The 19,017-nt window shown below is 38.4% G+C and overlaps 1 pseudogene; it reads right to left on the bottom strand.

Annotated features, from left to right (window-relative positions):
• LOC140955891 (uncharacterized) overlaps window positions 1–18,739 on the bottom strand; it is a 200,426-nt pseudogene extending 181,687 nt beyond the window's left edge.
• Between the last annotated feature and the right edge of the window lie 278 nt (window positions 18,740–19,017).

Genomic DNA, 19,017 nt, shown 5'->3' with positions numbered 1-19,017 from the left:
GAACCCCGGATAATAGGTCTCCCAATTTGATGGACTAGGACAAGCTATTTGCCTTGGAAGAAAGATTAAGGGCAGTTGAGGGTTATGACTGGTTTGACCCTATTCGAGCAGCCGAAGTGTGTCTGGTACCAAATATCGTGGTGCCAAAAGATTTTAGGATACCAGAGTTCATTAAGTACATGGGTTTGGAATGCCCAAACACTTACCTTCGATCCTACTGCAATAAAATGGCAGAAGTAATCCGCGATGATAAATTGCTAATCCATTTCTTTCAAGATAGCCTCGCAGGATCCGTTTTAAGCTGGTACATGAGGTTAGATAGTGTTAGGATCAGGAGCTGGAGAGACTTGGTGGACGCTTTCCTTAAGCAGTTTAAGTTTAACATGGAAATCGCTCCTGATCGAACAAGTCTAATGTTAATGGAGAAAAGTAGCTAAGAGTCGGTAAGGGCCTATTCATAAAGGTCGAGGGATGAGGCAATGCATGTCCAACCCCCTTTGATAGAAACAGAAATGGTGACCTTGTTTGCCAATACCTTCAAGGCACCTTATTATGAGCATTTAATGGGTAGCTCCTCTTAGCATTTCTACGATGCAGTGCGCATAGCTGAAAGGATAGAGCAAGGGATTAAAGCTGGGCGTATAGCTGAGCCGTTGGAGAAGAAGGGTTTTATTGGAAGAAAGAGGGAAGGTGATATTAGCAACTTGGAAGGTGGATACAAGGGCAAGAGAGTAGATTCCCATAACCAATAAGTACCTACCTCCCAATTCTCCCACATGAACTTTAGCCAACCTTTTCCCCTTAATCAAACAAATAACCAGTCAAACAACCAAAACCACTACAAAAAACCAAATACAGTATACACTTCAGAACAACTGCCGCCATTATCCATGTCTTTGAAGGACATGTATGCCAAGCTATTGAGCATTGGACACATAGCTCCTATCCCTACACTACCACTGCAACCACCATTCCTAATTTGGTACAAGCCCGAGTTGACTTGCGAGTACCATGCTGGTAATCCCCGGGCATGGGATTGAAACCTGCTATGCTTTCAAAAAGAGGTTGTTGGAGCTTATTAAGATAGGATGGGTATCCTTTGAAGACAAGCCCAATGTAACCCGTTGCCTAAACATGCCCCAAGTAGTAGTTGAGTAGGCATGATAGAAGTTGGAAATCAATGCAAGGTGTTGAAGGTGTCCATGAAGAAGTTGTACAACATGTTGGTACAATCAGGATTTTTAGAGACAAATATGGAAAGCCATTTGAAGGGATGTGATTACTGTGAGTTACATGAAAGAGATGGACATCATATTGAGGATTGCATCGAGTTTTGCAAAAAGATTGCAAAAATGCTGAAAATGAGAGAATTAAGGATTGAACCCATGGAGAGCAGGGGTGAGGTAAGTATGATGGAAGGTCAAGATGAGATGACAGGAGTATGTAGGGTCCAACAAACAGTTAATGGGCCACCAAGGCTAATCTTGGTTAAACCTTCCTGCACAAAGGGGAATCACAATGCCATGCCTTATAATTATGGTTATGCCTCCAACGTTCGAGCTCCTCTTTCTTTGTTCCAGACTGAGATAAGTGGTTTGACTCAGAGTGGTCGTTGATTTTTGCCTGAGGAGTTGAGAAAAGAAAAAGGCAAAGAAGTGGTAGATCTAGACAAAGCACTAGAAGTTAATAAGCTAGTAACGGAAGAGGAGTTGAATGAATTCTTGAAGTTGATCAAGCATAGCGAATATTGCATAGTAGATCAACTAAAAAAGACTCCATCTAGAATCTCTCTTATGTCCTTGATACTCAGCTCTGAGCCGCATCGAAACACCTTGCAAAAGGTATTGAATGAGGCGTATGTACCCCAAGACATTGAACATAAAACCATGGAGCATCTTGTGGGGAGGATCCACGCAACTAATTACCTATAATTCGCGGATGATGAGCTTGATGCTGAAGGTACCGGACATAACAAGCCTTTATACATTATGGTTAGGTGCAAGGTCTGCCTCATAGGAAAAGTACTCATCGATAATGGCTCGACCCTTAACGTGTTGCCAAAGCACATTCTGAAGGAAATGCCAATCGATGAATCTCATATGAAGCCAAGTACTATGATGGCTAGAGCATATAATGGCTCACCTAGGCCAATAATTGGGACTTTAGAAGTGGAGCTATATGTGGGACCACAAATGTTCCTAGTGACACTTCAAGTTATGGATATCCACCCTTCCTATAGTATGTTGTTGGGAAGACCTTGGATTCATGTAGTGGGGGCCATAGCTTCATCATTGCACCAATGCCTGAAGTATATCATGAATGGGATGTTGATAACTGTCAAGGCTAAGAAGACAATATCCATGATAAAGAATGTGGTTGTACCTTTTATCGAAGCAGATGATTGCAAAGATAACAATATCCATGCTTTTGAGATTGTGAACACTGATTGGGTGGTGGAGAACACAGTATTGAGAAGGCCAAGGATCTTAAAAGCATCAAGGATGGCAACTCAATGCTTTTTGGAGCGCAGGATCCCATTTTAGTATAACCCTATCATGGGGGTACCAGAAGGGGTTAATCCAGCAAAGATGAAAAGTGCTAATCAAAGATTTGGGCTAGGGTATAAACCTAACAAGGAGGATCATTGGTGGGCTGCTGGTCGGAGAAAGGAAAGAAGAATAGCTAGAATTAAAGGAAGAGAGCTTGAAGAAGAAAAGCTAGAAATCCCTCCCCTTAGCATGTCATTCCCAAAAGCTGCCTACGTAATGCAACATGATAAAGGAAAGTGAGAGGTAAAGGAGAGTGGACCGTGACCGAACAAGGTCGGGTCTTCGAAAGAAACATCAGCTAAATCAGAACCAAAGGGAAAGGAAACGCAGTAGAAGAAGAGGAGGAGAACGGAGGAGAAGGGAAGAGCAGGAGCCTCTTTCTCCACCGCTTGAAACAGTAACAATATTGTTCAGAGCCGCCGTCCATGAACCACGACACCGCAATTGGCCTCCACCGCAGCACTGCCAGCTAAGCAGCCAGACCAGCAACGCACCGCCTCCTTCACGCCAGGTAACCCTTCTTCCCCCCTCATTGTTTTCTTTCATTGGCCATGTTCCCTCCTGCATGCAGAACAAATTTTGCATGCAGGAGGGTGGGGGGAAAATAATTCCCCCCGTCAGTTTTGTTGCTGGGCCAGGCTGATTCTGGCCCAGCGTTGATAGTTTTTGTTTCTGGGCAAGGCCGATTCTGGCCCAGCCTTGCTGTCTGGGCCGGGTCTGGCCTAGACTAAAAAGTGAAATCTCGGCCCACCCTTTTGGGGCTGAGTCCGACCTAGTTAGTTGGGCAGACCCAGCCCAACCCACCTAATATTATATATTATTTATTATAATGTTTTTTATATTATTTAAATATATAGATTTATATAAAAAAAAATTCTGAAAAATCCTTAAAAATTTTGTTGATTTTCCTGCATATTTTTATCAAAATTGCTTAATACTGGTTTGTATTTTTATACCGTAAAGATACAAATCCAGTATTAAAATACTCGATTTTCATCAAAACATCAAAAAATATAAAAATAAACAAAAAAAAATGTTTTTGTTTTAATGCATACAGCCTAGTCTCTCCAAAATAGAAAAAAAATCATCACATCATATTTTCATACAACAAAAGAAATTTCAAAAATATATGTATTAGCATGCGCTTTGGCTTTAATAACAAGTTTGTTAGAACCACGAGAACTAGGCAAATAATTCAAAATTCTAAAAAATCTTTTTGTTTTCTTTAAGTATTTGGGATTACGAATTTATACGTAAAACGTATTCCTGATATTAAAGATATAATTTTTTATATAGACGTTATAACGATTATGATTTTACCCGATAAGCTAAGGACCTCCTTATTAAGGAGGAATTTTCTTAAACCATAAATAGAGCAACAATTAAAATAGGATAACATATTAGCTTTTTATCAAACAATCAAACAATGCAGCTTACCTTAGGTAAGGTGTATTTGGGTGCCAATACGTTCCCTTTACGTAATCAGTCCCCGTACCCGATCTCTAAGACCAGTTAGGGTTTCTAGTGACCAAAATACTAGGTGGCGACTCCCATTTCGTTTTCCACCGATAAAAGACAAGAATTTCTTGTCTCCCTATATTTTCCAGATAGATATTTACATTTTATATTTAAAGTGGAACCATTTTCACTGCGACGCCGCACACGTGCGACAAAGACAGATAGGGATCAATCTTAATGGGCTGCCCCCATGGTTAAAGGTGGAGAGCTACCTAGACCCTTGAGACTAAGAATGGGAGACTCACAGAGAAGTAAGGCGTGGTTCCTAGGGTGGAACAGAGGGCAGACGCAACTCCTGGATGAGTAGACTCTTGGGAGAGTGGTGAGCTTGTGATCATGTTGAAATACTCAAATAATGACTGTCACACTTGGAAATAGAAATTTCTGTTTGAGGGGGTGTTGTAAGCCTTGGTGTGAGGCTTGAAAAATCATTTTGGACCGAGCATGGTTGATATGCTCAAAGGGGAATGTTGTGTCCTAGAGATAAGCGTTAACACTCTTCAGATGAGATATGACAAACCATCTGGTTGAAGTGATCCTTTGGAGTGAGCAAAGAGGTGCATTGGTAACTCTAGTAATTGAAAGGTTTGGCAAGTACCATGTAAACCTGGCCAAAGATGCTCTTAGAATGGTAAGCTTAGAAGAGCTGCAGAATGCAAGCATGTGCTAAAGAAGCAAGCAGATAGTTGCCCTACATGAATGGCAAAGGGGGTGATTGTTGGGTTTGTTGCCATTAATGTGCAGCAACCATTAATGGATGACACCGTCCATTAACAAATACAGTAGCTGGAGCTAGAGCTACACCAACCATGTGCAACCTTCCTAAATGTCAAAGGTTGGTAGCCACCATTGTTGAAGATAAGCTAGAGCTGGCAGCCACCATTGTTGAAGAAGAGCTGAAGTTGGTGGCACCATTCTTGCTTATAAATAGGCACCGAGAAAGAGCAGCAGAGAGAGAGAGAAGTGTAGCCAAAGATGTGAGAAATATAGAAGAGAGTGGGTTGCCAAGGGTAGCCAGCAGTAGCTGCTATTGCAGCACTAAGAAGAGAGAAATAGAGTGAGGTTGATAGTTGCTACAGAGTGGATAATTCATTCTCCTCTATTGATGTAAATCTTGTTCTCTCCCTATATAATGAAATGGCTTCTCCTATGGATGTAGGTGGTTTGCTGAACCACGTTAAATATGTGTCAGTGTGCTTAGCCTCCAATGAGCAACAATCAGAACATCACCGGTCGGAATTACCTACACTTCTACGGATTCCATAGATACAGTTATTGTAGATAATGAACTGGCCCCTTGTGTTGCTTCTGAAGGTTGGATTTAAGTGGAGTCTAGGTAGAAATCAAATAAACACACTCATGGCACCCCTAAAGGGAAGGAAGTCATTGTTATTGAAGCAGTGTTTGATGTGCATCCATGTACAAAACTAGCTCCCTCTGTCTGTGCTGATGTGGTTGGTTCCCTAGGTGCAGGGGCATTAGTTGGTGCAAATGTGGATTCAGGGACTACCTCTTACTTGGGAGAAGGTATTCCAAATGATGGCCCTCCCTTGGAGGAATTGGTCAAGCAAAATAGGAAATATCATAATCAGACAAATATTTCTGATAGTAGAAGGGCCTTCCCTTCCCTTACATCCCAACCTGCAGGGGATGGCTGATAGCCAAAATGGTCAACGGTGGTTTGCTTGTCTTGTATTGCCGCAGTCACCCTTCTCAGAGTTTACTTATTGTTACTCCTTTGGAAGTAGCTGCTGGTTTTGGTTTATGAAGGCTCATGGTTCCTCAACTTTTTTCTATGGGCTTTGCGTTCGGGTTCTGCTCCTTCAATTATTTCTGTTTTGTGTGGCTGGATTATCAAGCATGGCTTATATAGTATTTGGCTCCTTGCTGTCCTCGCCATTACTGGCAGCGCTGAGTTTAATTGTTTTTAGTCTGTTCAAGGAAGTTTGTTCCCTTGATCTTTTGTTACGTATGTTGTATTGATGTTCGTCTTTGGTTTTGTTCAAGGGAGTATGTTCCCTTTCATTCAAGGGAGAATGTTCTTCTTGATTGTTGTTGTCTGTAATTATGTACTGTTGGTCTCCAACTTGTTTTTGATCTATACAATTCTTACATTTGATAAAAAAAAAGACAGATCTCTCAGTTTGGCAATGCATGGAGAAGTCTTAGACGTGTATGTATTTTTACATGCTGATGCTTGCTGTTAGGGCCCCTATTTTGTCCAACTTCCCCCATTGTGTTCTTTGTTATTGGTTTTCTCCTTGAGAATCGCTGCTATGTGAATGCATGGTACATGCATATTGGCTTTACGTGATTCATTTTGCTCTTGGGCCCGCCTGCTTTTGTCCTTGGATGGTTTGTGGCTTCTAGCTTATGGTTGCTGGCTTTTAGTGTAAATGTAGTTAAGCATTTATGTGTTGGTGGTTTGTGTAGTTGGTTTGTGGTTGGCTTCTAATTCCTTCGGTTATCCTTGGCACCTGGTCTCTAGGTTCCTAAAATAACCGATGGCATGTTTCTTTAGGTTATATTTTTCTTTGTGCTTGCTAGAAGCTTGCTCCCAGTTCCCATTGGCTTGTTCTATACAGATGTATTTTTGGCTTGCTAGTTTTTCAACTAGTTTGATTTTTTGATCTATATAATTCTAAGATTTGACCAAAAAAAGAAAGAGCTCTCAGTAGTTATGTGAGATATAGAGAGAAAATTAGAGAGAGATGCTCACCTTCTGAATGAAGCTTTTCCCTCGTGTTCCCAATCTCCTTGAGAATGTTTGAGAACAATGGTAGCCTTTATAACCGGGCTAAAAGTGTCGATGTAGTCAAGACCAGGTATTTGTGTATAGCCTTTGGCAACAAGGTGAGCTTTAAGGTGATCGATGGAACTATCAGGCAAATATTTGGTCCGAAACACCTATTTAGAACCCACAATGTTGGTGTCGGCTAGTCGAGGGACCAAATTCCAAGTGTGATTATTTTGCAAAACCTAAACTTTTTCATCTATAGCGGGGAGCTAAGAAGGATTCTTAGCAGCAAATTTGAATCCTTTTGGTTCAACAGATGCCAAAATAGCTAAGAGAAGACCAGAGGATCCAAAAAAAACAAGATTTGCTAAGTGCCGAGTTTTAAAAATTCCAGCTTTGGATCGTGTGAGCATAAGATGAGAACTCATTTGAGAGACAGCAACTACAAGAGGAGGAACCGATTCAATGGGTGCAAGGGAAGTTGAACTAGGGTCCGAGTGCTGCGGAGAAGAACCTACAATAGAATTGTCCATCTGCATAGGCTCATTCACAGGATCAGTACAAAGAACACACGAGTTAGATCCGGACTGTGTAATTTGCTAGGAATGTGGCGTTGGGGAAGAAGCATGCATGTTTGGATAGGGAGGGGTTGGTTCCAAAATATTGGAAAATTGAAGGGAAGACTGGATTGAGCTTTAGAGGTATCTAGAGAGGGAAAGTAATTTTCATCAAATTGAGCATGTCGAGTGATATATATTCTAGATGTAGAAGGGTTAAGACAATGGAACCCTTTATAAGAAGTGATGTAGCCTAAAAAAAATACAAGGAATACTTCGAGGGGAAAATTTATTTGGCATATAATCACGTAAACATGGATATACACGACAACCAAAAGGATGAAAATTATCATAATTGGGAGGAGAACCATATATAAGTTCAAAGGGGGACTTACCTTCGAGAAGCGGTGCGGGTAATCGGTTGATGATGTAGGCTGCAGTGCTAAAGACATCAACCCAGAAGCGAGGAGAAGTGTGAGAATGGAAAAGAAGAACCAAACCAGTTTCAGTCACATGACGATGTTTTCTTTTAGCGCGACCATTTTGGGCAGGAGTATATGGGCAAGATAACTGATGATGGATACCCGAGGTATGTAGGTGAGTTTTGAAGCCAATTGCTTGTAAATTCTGCCACCATCGTCACTTTGAAAAATTTAATGGCGAGAAGAATATTGATTTCAATAAATTTTTGAAATTGAATAAAGGTATCATAGAAATCAGATTTTAATTTCAAAGGATAAAGTCAAGTAAAGCAAGAATAATCATCAATAAACAAAACATAATAATTATGGCCCAAATTAGATTTTATAGTTGAAGGACCCTTATGTCATAGTGAATTAGATCTAACACATTTGATGACTTGTGTTCATTACGAGTATAAGGCAAACGATGATTTTTTGCAAGTTGACATGTGTCACATAATTTAGGAGATGGCAATAAAGAGGTGAGATGAAGTTGTCCTTTTTTATTTAATAAAGCAAGAATAGAATGATTCACATATCCAAGGCGTGCATGTCATAAATCATATGAAGCATGAAGAGATTTATTTTTAAGGATAGAAATAAATGCAGAATTGCCGCGCTCTAGCAAATATAAGCCTCTATCACGTCTACCAGTTGCCACCACCTTTCCCGTTAGGCAATTCTGAACAGTGACAAAATTATTAGCAAAGGTAACTGATAAAGGAAAATCATTTGTGAGTTTATTGATGGACAAAAGATTTTTAGTAAGGTGAGGAACAACCAAAACATCTAATAATTTGAGATCTAGGGAATGGGAAATATTGCCTGTGTGAGTAATGGGTAGGGACGCACCATTCCCTACAATTACACGTTCCTTACCCATGTAAGCTGTGGACCGCTCCAATATGGAATTATCTAGAGTCATGTGAGCTGAAGCCCCTATATCCAAAAGCCAATCAGATTCAGCAAGGAATGTTGTGGATTCATGCTGGTCATAGTACTGCTTACAGCGATCAGCATAATGTCCCTCCAGTCGGTAGATCTGGCAGCGTGGTGGACGGTGACCTTGGTTGGTGTGAGTACGGCTCTGTCCAGAATGAGAAGAGAGCTGCTACTGGACCCGTATCCACGACCATGATTTTGGCGAAAGGAGCTGCTTCCACGATGAGAAGAGCTTCTGTTGGTAGTGAATGCTGCAACTGGAGGCGTTAAGGTCTCCATAGATTTTTGAAAAATTTCAAAACTCTCAGCTTTAGAGACAAGATCAGAGAAACAGGGGAGAAGAGTTTGTGCCATATGGGCAGTTGAGAAAGTGGAGAAATCTGGCCCGAGACCACAAAGAAACTAGTGCACTTTGTTGGTTTCATCAACTAGGCGACCGATTGCATGAAGTTGGTCGCATAAAACCTTGAATGCACGGGCATAGGCAGTGACTGGACGGGTGCCCTGCTTCATCAATTGAAGGTCATCTTTGAGATGAATCTCACAAGCCTTGGAGCGATGGCTGAAGGTGCTTTCCAAGGCTGTCCTGACCTCATGAGATGTGGAGAGGCCGACAACTTTAGCCATTGCCTCCTTTGTGAGAGAGGAGAGGAGAAGGCTGAGGAGATGTTGGTTAGTTGCTTTCCATGCTAGGTGACTGTTGTTTGGTGTTTGAGAGGTGGGAGGATCAAATGGTGGTGGCGGTATAAGGGTGCCATCCACATGACCCAACAGACCTTGGCTGTCAAGAAGAGGAAGAAGCTGATTCTTCCATATAAGATAGTTGGAGGAGGATAGCTTGATTGTAACCATGTGAATCATGGTGTTGAAAGGAAGAAGGGTGGGAGAAGAATCGGATGAACTGGAGGCCATTAGGATTGTGGGATGTTAATCCAATGAAAGCTCTGATACCATGAGAATGTTTGAAATCTGCCACACTAATTTGGTGGTGAGTGCACTTGTATTTATATACATCCAGTATGTAACGTATTACATGAGAAAAGGAAGGTAACGTTATTACATTATTATGAGCAAGAGGAAAGGAAGGAATTAGATATGATTGTGCTGTGATTAGGGTTGTGTATATATGGAAAGGATGTGATTAAGGCTGATGATCTTCAACACTCCTACCACTGTTTGCACTCTTAGTTTCTTCCATATGTTGAATCTTGGCTTCTTCCTAATTATGGCTAACAAAAAGAAGAAGGCTGGGCCCACTAAATCTCAGTTGAAACAAGAAAAGTTGCTGGCTGATTCTCAGTTTGTCAATGAACGCACTGTTGTAGCTTTAACAGCCCCGTCTGTGTCTTGTACTGTTCATGCTACTGTTCCCCCAATTTGAAATTCAAATCAAAGCCCGCCTGTTGTCTTTGGCCTTGAGATTTCTAGTCTCAATCACCATGTTCCCTTCTCGTCACGTGGCTCTCTACCTCAGCTTCATGTTGATCCGTCCCTTAGTATCCACCATGTCTTTGTGGAGGACTATTCTGATAATTACGATCTTGATGATGAGGAAGTGGATTTTGACTCTTCTTATGAGGATTATATAGGTGGCTCTAAATTTTTCACCTCTCTAGTGTTTGAGACCCCCTCCACCACTGTTGCTCCCCCTGCAAGTGCTTAGTCAATCCCTGTTGCTTCCCTTGTAGGTACTCGGGCAGCTCCTGTTGCTTCTCCTGTGTGTGCCACGTCACCTCTCGTTGCTCCTGTTGAGGGGACTGTCCCTTTGGATGCTACAGTAAGTTAAACTCCTTCTCCTTCTAAGCCTCCACCTAATAACTGGTGTAATATTTTCGCCTCTAATCGCAGTATTGCTAGTTGCTCCAGGCTCATCCATTACTTTGCTTTTACTGAAACTCGAGGTTGTAATTTGATAAATGATGATTTAGACACTAAATACAACCTTTGGAAGATGACCCTTGTTGGCTATATTGCTGGTCGTTCACCCAGCTTTAAAGCCTTGTAGAATCTCATTATTAACTCTTGGCATTGTGAGGCATCCTTGACTATTCATGAATTTGGTTGGTTGATTTTCCAATTTGCTAATGAAGAAGACAAATTGAATGTCCTCTCTGGTGGCCCTTATCTAGTCTACGACAGACCCCTAATTCTCAAGGTAATGCCAAAATACTTTGACTTCTCTTCTTCTGATATGCACACTGTTCCAGTTTGGGTCAAATTCCCTAACCTTGTTCTCAAGTGCTGGTCTCTCAAATGTTTATCTAAGATTGTAGTGTCCTTAGTAAACCTGTTCAAAGTGACATGCTCACTTCTTCCATGTCCAGACTATCATATGCCAGGGTGTTAGTGGAAGTTAACTTACTCTGTAATCTACCTTACTCCATTGAAGTTTCTTTGCCTAATGGCAATATCTTTTATTAGCAATTTGTTTATGATACCCTACCACGATTTTGTAAGCATTGCAGGACTCTTGGTCACATTACCTCAACTTGCACTAAATCTTAGCCTTCCAATGTTCCAAGCACACAGCGGGCCCATGACTCTGTTGCTCCTATCTTTAAAGGCAGAAATAGTGTTTTCAACCATTTGGGACCTCAAGGATGCACTTTTGTAGTTGAATGTCCAAAGGCAAACCTGCCTGCTGACTGTGGACCTACTTCTGTTGATTGAAGCTGAGCTTGTTTCTGCGAGCGAAGCTGCTACGCATAATTTTGGTGATTGGAAACTTGTTCGGAACAAAAAAGCTAAGTGCAAGCCTTCCCTCTCAAAGACTTCTTCTGGGTCTCCTCATGTTGACTTTTGCCTTGCCCAAGATAATCCTTATATGGTTCACAGGGAACGTCAGCCTACTCCACCACTTCCTGTTGCCCGCCACCTCTCTGCACCAGCCCCTAAAGTTTTAGCTGGCCATAGGACTGACAAGGGCAAATCTGTGGTTTCATGGACATCAGGTCATCACTCATCTATCAACTGGTATGCCCGTAAGGAGAAGGGCTCAGCAACACACTGGTGGTGTATCTAGCAGGGCTGAGGGGTTACTTACCACCCCCTCTTCTTTATGTTAATTCACAATTGGAATGTCAGAGGGTTAAACAGCCCTCTAAAGCAACATGAGGTTGCCAACCTCATGTGAAAGAACAAATTTGATGTTTGTGGTCTTTTGGAGACCAAGTTGGTTTCATCTAAAGTGACTTTGATGCAGCAACTTCAGCTAAACAAATGGAAGGTTTTGTCCAATGCAGCTGTGGCCTCAACAGCTAGAATTGTGGTCTTCTGGAACCCTGATATGGTTCATGTTGATTTGTTTGATTTTTCAGCTCAAGGCCTTCATGTTCTAATATATAGCTTGGTTCATCAGTTCAGATTTTATGCTTCTTTTGTCTATGGGTTTAACATTGTCATTGCTAGGAGAACTCTTTGGGTTGATTTGAGGAACTAGAGTCCTAATTCCCCTTGGCTCATTCTAGGGGATTTCAACTCTCTTCTTACTCAAGTAGACAAGCATCATGGGGAACCTGTGTCCAATTATGAAACTGCTGATTTCAGGTAGTGTTGCTCTGACCTTGGGCTAACATACTTAAACTATTCTGGTTGTCACTTGACATGGTCCAACACTACTAAAAAATGTAGTAATTAGAAACAGACCACTCCGTTGCAAATAATACTAAAATCCGTTGCTAAAAAAATTTAGCAACGGAATCAGCAACGGAAAAAATCGGATGCAGATTTGTCGTTGCTGATTTTTTAGCAACGGATAAATCCGTTGCTGATTTGGCAGCAACGGATTTTTCGTTGCAAAATTAGCAACGGATTCTCCATTGCTTATTTTAGCAATGAATAAATCCGTTGCTAGTTTTGTGAATCAGCAACGGATTCTCCGTTGCTGATTGATGCATTATTTATGATCACCAACGGAGAATCCATTGGTGATTATATTATTTTTTATTAAATTAATTTTTATTTATTTATTAAAATGACTTTTAATTTATTTAATTAATTATTTATGTATATTTTTAAAGTTGTAGAATATATATAACCAACATAAATTAATATTAAAAATAATTGTATCATTAATAAAAAATAGAATAAAAATAATATTCATATTATAAAAATTTAGTTAAACTTGCATTAATACAATTAAGTTCAAATACAACAAAAAAAAACAACAAAAGATCCAATCATGGTGCTGGTTGCGAAGACGAACCATGATATTGTGGATCGACACAAGATTGATCAGGATATAAAGGTCGAGGTGTAGGTCGAAAAATTGGTTGAGATGTGGGAACCATAGATGTCATTATCTGAGGAGCCATAGGTGGCGGTATTGATGGAGTCAAAGGTGGTGGCATACCTTGGTCAATATTTGATGTCCCACCACGGTATCCAAGATTGTTCACAAGATATTCTTTCATGGAATCCATCTATTGTTTCATTTCAAGAATAAAATCATTTTTTTTCTTTATCTCCTCTTCTTTATCCTTTATCTCCTTTTGCAATGCTTGATACGATGTACTGGGATATGATGACTTCACCGAGTAGGAATGTGATGAAGAGCTTGTACTAACTATAGATTTTGGCATACGAGGTGCACCATATACCCTACCCTTTGTAACTCCTCCCGAAGCCACACACCAAGCTGCTCCATCAAATGAAGGATGATTTTTCCAATTAGTTCCATACTTTGAAATCATCTCCATTTTATAATTTTCCTACAAATAAAATACATGCAACAATAAATTCATTTGAATGTTAAATAATACTTAAGTTATATTAAGAAATAATCAAATAAAAATACATACAACCACTTTTTTAGACTTGTTGTCGACGAAGCTACCAGACTGCTTAGTACTTTGATGCAAAGCTGAAAAGACATCACCCCATGGAGGTTCTTTTCCACCAGCTTCCTCTTGCTTTCAAGATTAATAAATATTATAAAAGATAAATTTACAAATTTTAATTTATTATCTTAAGCATAAAAAAAATAATCATTACCATGTTAGCTCGATATGATGCAAATGACACTCTTCCTCCAGAATGAGTGCTTATTTTGCCATCTGTTTTGGTTAATCGATTCCTCCTAGCAGATTCAAACCTCCTTTGAAATTCAAGGGTGGACCAAACATCTTTGATCATTTGATTCCAGTCATCATTGTTTATCCAGGTAGGACCTTTATCAAGGCAATCTATAATATTTGTAGTGTTTTCTTTTGACATGGCTTTCTTACGAGCTCGTGTCAATTGTTGATTCAAAGCTATCCTAGCCTTATCTTCCCAAATATTACGAACAATCGACTCATCTTTCTCAGGAAAGGAATATTTTTTTCTACCAAATAATATATATATATATATATATATATATATATATATATACACACACCAAGTAAAAAGAGTGCATCAAATTTCAAATTATATAAATAATTAATCATATATTGTGTTATCTTGTTCAGAATTTGCAAGATGATGTAATAACTAAAGAAATTAAATGATATTAAAGAGTAAACAAGAAATAAGAACAAATTATAACACAAATTAGTCATAGCTATTCAGTTGATAATTTTCATAATGCTACATTAAAGTGATCAAAATTGAAAAGAATATTATGGCAATTAGTGTTGGTTCATACCTTAAACTCTTTAAAGAGTTCATCCCTACACATTGAATCTACTTTTTCCCAAGAGTGCCATGCTCCCTTAAAATTGGACCTCAAAATATCTCCGATTGCAAGTCCACACGATGCATTATTGAACCTGAAAATATATAATAACAAACTTATATTAAACAAATAATCACACAATAATAAGTAATTTTTTTCATACCTGAAAATATAATAAGTTAGTTTTTAAAAAGTTTGAACTTATATTAAACAAATAAGTTTTTACAAGTTAGTTCTTGTTATTGGATCTATTGGTGTGTCAAAACCCTTCCTTTTAACACTTTGATCATAATTGTATGGAGAAGATGTTGAACCATGATATGATGGAACACCATCTTGATCCTCATCACATACACCTCTCTCATCATATACACCTCTCTCATTACTATCGTCTCCCTCATCTTCATCTCTAATGTTCACATCATCATCACCATCAACTCTCCCATAACTCCTATATAAATTATGTCCTCCATAAACAACTTGGTTATCTCAAGAGAAACCTCCTTGAGTTTGAAGCAAATCTTGGAAACGAAAGCCCTCACAATATTGATATGCTTCAACCCTCCCATAATCATGTTAAGGAGGATGTGTTTTCCCCAAAGTAGGTATATAATACTCATTTGTGTTCTGATACACAGGTTGATGAAATGTGGATCCTTTGTTATTATGCCTTGATGTAGTTTGAAATGATTTGGATGAAGCAAACCTGTCAATCCTTGAAGTGGACCTGTCACTCCTAGAATCTAATATGGATCCTCGTCAAGGCATGCTAAAAACTAGAAAAAATATATACATTATCGTATGAATATATATAGCATAACAATAAATTAGCTCATAGTTAAACTATCAGGAACAAAAAATTCACAGATATTTTTCCAAAGACTGCCATAACTAGAATGAAAACAAACTGTTAAATCTCATTTTTTTCCCAATTCATTACAAACAATATCTAGTTTATGATGTTCAAAATCAGTATGGATTGTCCACTTAATAGCCATCACTTCGAAAAATATTATACTTCAAATAAAATAATTATTGTAACAAAAAAAAAAATATAAATAACATCAAGACAATTTCATTAAGCATTCCTTGCAATGATAAATAATTAATTAAGCAGAAATCAAAATTTATGAGTATGCTTACCTTAATGTTTGTTCCTATAAATCAAAACATTGAGTAGGAATAACCCTTTCATTCATGTTTCAGCATCTATAAGCAAGAAGACAAATCACAAAATAAACTATAACATCAGAATCACAATTTAAAAATTGATACTTGAATGGTTAGAAATGGTTTCAAAGGTCAATGAAAATGATATATGTAATGTGATGCATAACACACACTTGAATAAAATAATAAAGAAAAAACATTGAAAGCCTAAACATTGTCAAATAATATGAAATCATCCATACATATAATAAAAATAATTCATTACATATACTACGAAATATAATTAACATGTGCTACTCATTATTATCATCACTCCTAACCATCACCACCATAACAATCATCCTCATCATCATCTTCTTCTTCTTCACCATCACCATCACCATCATCTTCTTCTTCTTCTTCTTCATCATCATCATCTTCTTCTTCTTCTTCTTCATCTTCGTTTCCCCAATTTATGTCTAGTTGAAGCAATTCATGTTCACTGATTTCTTCATAATAAGATAATTCAACAATTATATTTGGATCATCAAGTGTTTGAGTAGGAAGGACACGACATGGTTAAGAAATCTCATCTGATTGATCAACATCAAATGATCTCACATTGTTAGCATCTTCAATAAATTCACCCATGTCAACATTATAACGACTTCTAGCAGTTGTCTTAATAATCGTCCACCATTCAGATGATTTATTACCAGGTGGATATGTATAGTAGACTTGTTGACATTGTTGTGCTAACACAAAATCTTCATTTCCGTGTAGTTGAGATGTATGCTTGATTTCAACCAAACCATTCGAACGATGTACTCTAATCCCTCGTTTTGTATCATACCAATTACATTTAAACATAAATAACTTGCACTTACTCCCCAAGTATTTTAGCCGAACAACTTCGTTAAGCATTCCATAATAATCACGTTCATTATCATCATAGCAACTTCCTTTCACACAAACTCCACTATTCATTGTCTTTTTAAAACGCCCATAACTTTGAGTATGAAATTTAAAACCATTCACATAATACCCATTATAACATTTCACTGAAGTTGAAGGGTCCATAGCAAGTCCAAAGATCTGATTTTCAATTCCGTTAGATTGGTATTCCACCTAGCATAATGGTTAACTCCATAAGAAATAATGATTTTAATGATATTATTAATATTTTTAAAGTAACTAGTTGACATAAAATATAAATTAATTTTATTAAAATACTTACATTATTTTTTAACCAATTTGGAAAGATCGCTTCGCATAATTTTTCAATTTCACCATCACTCGCATGTGGTTGTTGTGACTTTAGCTCTTGACGACATTGCCTAAAATTTTAAAATGTTAAAGTTAATAATAAATTATTATAAATTAAGTACAAAATAATATTTCATACTTACTCTAAATAAGGCTTCAGTTCTTGACAATTGAATATCACATAGTTATGTGCAATTTGCATTTCAGCATGTGACAATTGCCTTTTATAAAATCTTTTGGATAATTTTTTCCCTGGATAGGAAAAAATAGAAAGACATCCATCTACACTTTTAAGGCCACCATCATCATTCCGTGGAACTCGACTCCAAATTGTTTACACGTCATCACCGAAATAATGAGATGCAAAATTGGTAATTTCATCAATCAAGTATCCTTCACATATGGAACCCTCAACTTTAGCTTTATTGGTTACTTTCTTCTTCAAATAAAACATATACCTATATCATTTTTGTCAATTAGTTTTTTTTAATAATAAAAAGGGAATAAAATTAACATAGTATGAAAACATACCGTTCAAATGGATACATCCATTGATATTGAATTGGTCCACCAAATTTTGCCTCATAAGGTAGATGTATTGTCAAGTGTTCCATAGAGTCAAAGAAGGATGGAGGAAAAATCATTTCAAGTTTGCAAATTATTTCAATTATATTCATCTGCATTAACTCCATATGGTGGGCATTTAAATTTGTTTAACAAATATCTCGAAAAAATATGGACAGTTCAGTTAATGCCTCCCACAGTGGCCTAGGTAAGTAAGGTCGGAAAGCGGTTGGAAGAAGTCTTTCAATGAAGAATGACAATCATGGCTCTTCATCCCCGAAACCTTACATTGTGCTTCTTTCACACATCTTGAAATGCTTGAAGCATAACCATCAGGAAATGATAATTCCTTCATCCATGACAAAACTTCTTGTTGTTGTTTCTTGTGTAGACAATAAGTGCCTTTAGGTTTGTAAACTCAACCACTCATATCTTGTTGCAAATGTAAATTTGGCTTCTGACAATACAATTGAATATCCAACCTAGCCTTTAAATTGTCCTTGCTTCTATTAGGACAATCCATTACTGTATAAAAAAATATTGTCAAAGACATTTTTCTTAATATGCATTATATCAAGATTATGACGAATCAAATTTGTATGCCAATATGGAAGCTCCCAGAAAATGCTCTTCTTCACCCAATTGTGTTTAACACCAAAGCCAGGAATTTTATCATTATACGATGAACCTCCATTATGTCCCTCAGTATACTTGGACACTTTGTTTAACATTTCCAAACCAAATGGACGAGGTAAAGGAGGGAGCCTTTCAATTACTCCTTTCAAAAACTTATCAAATTGACATCTATATAGGTGGTTCATGGGTAGGAATCATCGATGACAATCAAAAAATGTAGTTTTCCCTCCATTTTTTAATCTAAAAGCCTTGTTATGCTCTATACAATAAGGACAAGATAGACTTCCATGAGTACTCCACCCCGATAACATGCCATATTTTGGAAAGTCACTAATGGTCCACATCAAAGCTGCCCGTAATTGGAAATTTTCCTTTCTATATACATCATATGTTTCAACACCAACAGACCATAAATTCTTTAACTCATCAATCAAAGGTCTTAGGAAAACATCAAGCTTTTTACCCGGATTCTTTGGCCCAGGAATCATCAATGTCAAAAACATGAATGGTCTAGTCATGCACTTCCACGGAAGCAAATTATAAACAGTCACAATTACTGGCCAACAAGAATATGTATTTGAAGACATGTCAAATGGACAAAACCCATCAGTGCATAACCCTAACCGAATATTTCTTGGATTTGATGCAAAGCTTAAGTGGACACGATTAAACTCCTTCCATGCCTCCCCATCAGATGGGTGCACCATAACCCCATTATCTGACTTATGAAAATGATGCCATGTCATATCTTTGGCATTGTAAGATCCCACATCGGCGGGTGAGAGATGTGTTGCTGGCCTTATAAGTGGTGCTGGTTGCCAACTTGTTATACGCGTTTTGGGCGTCAGGCTCAGAAGTGGGCTTGCGTCACCAGGAACAAAACCATGAGGGCGGTAAGGCCCAAAGCGGACAATATATGGGAAGTTAGGCCGGGCCGTTACAGTTGGTATCAGAGCCGACCTCACTGGCTATCCGATTGTGCCGA

The sequence above is a fragment of the Populus alba genome, chromosome 8, assembly GCF_005239225.2.
Source record: "Populus alba chromosome 8, ASM523922v2, whole genome shotgun sequence".
NCBI classification, from domain to species: Eukaryota; Viridiplantae; Streptophyta; class Magnoliopsida; order Malpighiales; family Salicaceae; genus Populus; species Populus alba.
Note: the sequence above shows the minus strand (reverse complement) of the source record. Positions and strands in the feature narration are given on the sequence as shown.